This window comes from Malus domestica, chromosome 09, assembly GCF_042453785.1.
Source record: "Malus domestica chromosome 09, GDT2T_hap1".
NCBI classification, from domain to species: domain Eukaryota; kingdom Viridiplantae; phylum Streptophyta; class Magnoliopsida; order Rosales; family Rosaceae; genus Malus; species Malus domestica.
In genome coordinates this window covers 27,157,592-27,161,101 of record NC_091669.1, presented here as the reverse complement: position 1 = coordinate 27,161,101, position 3,510 = coordinate 27,157,592, and positions in this window count along the sequence as shown.

The following is a 3,510-nucleotide window of genomic DNA, read 5'->3' as shown; positions in this document are numbered from 1 at the left end:
ATATCAAATGTCATTAAGTTCTTTGAAAATCATAAGCATTGAGGAGGCATAACTATGAAAAGCATGATACTCCTACCAAGGATTTACTTAACACGATCGTGACTAGCAACCTCCACTACTTGTGAATATAAGTTCATAACGATTAGGTGAAACTCCCTTATACTCTAGCATCAAATTCATGCATGCAAATTAAGCGTCGACGCTCAATTCACACACATAAACAAGTTTTAATAACTCAAATAAGCAAATCACATTCAAGACTCAAGAAATAATAACTGGATGTAATCAATTCATATAAAGCATATAATCATGGCTTCGAATTCACCTCTAACTATAAAGAAATTAGTTCCACATGTCTTTAAAAACTGAAGATAACATTAAATTAGACATTGAAAGTAAAAGATAGAAAAAACCTAAGAACGCTCCAGCAATCCAATGTGAATGACAAGGCACGGCAAAGGGCTCCTCTCTCCTATCTCCTTGCAAAGCTACGACATAATGAGGTGTGTGTGGTGAATGATGTAGAAAAATATGGTTGAGGTGGTGAATCTGAAATAGGCGCATAATGATGTATTTATAGGGCTAGGTGTGGCACAATCCCTAAGGATTAGGATAGGTTTCTGAAATCAAATTGGGACAAGGTTTGTGTAACCAAAACCCAAGTGGAATGGGTTAAAACAATCATAAACCAAAAGGGATTAGGTTAGAAAGGTGCAGCACTAATTCCTGCAAGGAAAGGGATAAATTTGGCCTAATTCAAGAGGGAAAGGGGGAGGCGCCAGATTTGTAGGGACTTCTAGAAAGGATGTTTCAGCACCAATTTAAGGGTTCTAGAAGGATAAGGGTGCGGCATAAATGTAGGGAAAGGATAGGCCTTCTAGAAATCAGATATTTAGGTCCTCTTGTAGCTAGATTTAAGGTAGGATAAGATTAGGATAGGATAAGATAAGGTTGGATAAGGTTTTGGATAATGTTCCTTCTTTTGAGCTGATTCCTTATCTTCTTTGTCTTGGATTTATTTTCTTCATCTTTGCAGCACATTCCTAGCCTCTTGAACTTCAAATTCATCCATCCATCTTGCTCCATTCATAAGCTATCCATTTGATGCCCAAAACTGCCTCAAAATGCTCCAAATCACACTTTCTTGCCAACTTTGTCAATTGGACCTACAAACACACGAAAATAGCTTAAATCACTATAATAAACACAAACTAACTACGAAAATGCAAGAAAACAAGCTAACTAAGTCACATAAATATGCTCCTAGCATGTGTGTGTGTGTGTTATGCCGTGTGCGTGTGATGTGTATACTGTGCACCCGTGTGAGTGTGTGTGTGTTGTTGTATATGGGTGTGTGCGTGTATAGTGTGTGTGTGTAGTTAGTGCATGCGTATCTGTATATGATGTGAGTGTATATGTGTGTGTATGGCGTGTACTGTGTGTGATGTGCATGTGTGCATGTGTGCATGTGTGCATGTGTGCATGTGTGCTGTGCATACATATGTGTGTGCTGGCGTGTGTGTATGTGTGTTGTGTGCGTTTGGGCTTAAGCCCAAACCACCCCTTTTGTTCCTAAACTATCCAAACCCAAAACCCAATAGGTCCTAACCCTATTTAACCTAAACCTAAACCCTAATCCGAATCCAAACCCAAGACCCATTTCCATTTCTTTAAATTCTATAGTTGGGTAGTTTGATAAATTGTACATTTTTGTGCTTAGGTGAAGTTGCTAGTGGGGATTTCCTTAATCCTTTTCCGCATAACTCTGTCGCTACGGAGTATCTGTGAGTGGACCTCTTCTAATATTACATGATTTCATAGTTTAATTGCATAAATGAATAGCATGCCTTACGTGTTTGTGAACTAATTTAATGTTAAGCATGTTTATGGAAAATGTTGTTTATTGTCTCGTTTTTTGTGAGGAATTAATTGTTTGCCTATATTGAGCTATATTTTAATATATCGTATTTTTTATAAAAACCATGAACTGGTAGACTATCTGATGGATGACGAGAGGATGCTAGAACATGTTTTCAAAACCCCTCTTTATAGTATAGACAATGGATGACTTTATACTATGAAGTGGTTATTTATGAGAGGTGTATCTATTTGTGCGTACCTAGTAGACACTATGCCGCCTGGGGCAAAGATTTAGTGTTGGCATATAGGCCGGGAGAAATAATCCCTAGCTACGGGTTGAGGGACACAGAGCATGCATTAGGCCGGGAATTGATAATCTCTGGCTACGGGCGTAGAGACCACGGTGCTGGCATAGGGCCAGGAGTTATATTTATTCAGTGATCTTACTGGCAGCACATCACGCTTACGAGATGATCTGTGAGACGTTTGATGTTTTGATTTTCGCGATGTTATTCTGCGATACATCTTTAGAGATGTTTTTGGCATGCTAGGGTTTTCAGTAAACCTATCACTTATTATGCTAGTAATTTTCTGTATATAAACTGTGGGGGTTAGTATCTTGATAACTGTTTTATTATTACTGTATATATGAACTTGGTCCACTCACCTTTGTTTTGCGTCCCCATTCAGGACTTAGAATCGAGGCATACAATCCCAGAGTCAAGGTACTTCCGCAGCGGCATCTTCGAGTCCTTTTGGTGTAAGACATGCTCCTTTGTTCATTCAATTTTATATTATTTCTTTTAGTATTCTGGTTAGTTGTATGCTCTAAACACGTTCCTTAAATGCATATTCTTTATTCTTTTATATTTATAAGTCTTAATTATTCCTTATTTTCAACCTTTGCACTCAATAAATGGCTTTCGTCACCCTTGGGTGTTGGCCAGCACATGCCTATCCTGGTATTCGGGGAAATATCAGGATCGGAGCGTGTAAATTAATCACAATGAGGCCCCCACTTCCTGTTGAGCGGCGTAATCATCTGTTGCCTTACCCTTTTCCTTCAACTTTCGGGCCCTATTTCGTCCTATAACCCTAGGTATGGAACCTTCACCCGAAGACAGATTTTCCACCATTGTTTGTAGATTTTCTACCATTGTTTGTTGAATGGTAGGAGATCCATCTTCATCCATATCTACAACTGAGGATGTAGTTCCGAACATCGGCATAGGACCTACTCTATGTTGAGGTGGATCTTGATAGGAGCATATGTATGCGACTTAGTTAGCTTGTTTCTTGGCATTTATGTTGTTAGTTCGTAGTTATTTTAGTATTTTAAGCTATTTTCGTGTGTTTGTAGGTCCAAAGGGTTAATGTGGCAAAGAAGTGCATTTTGGAGCATTTTGAAGCATTTTTGGGCATGGAATGGATGACATATGCTTGGAGCAAAAGGAATGGACGAAATTTGAAGTTTGTGCATCATCCTCTCCTAATAAATAACCATTTTAGCACACTCATTTCACCAAACACATCCATTCACCTACCACTACATCCACTCATTTCACCCAACACATTCACCTACCACTACATCCACTCATTTCACCCAACACATCCATTCTCCAAACATCCATCCACTACACCCATTACATC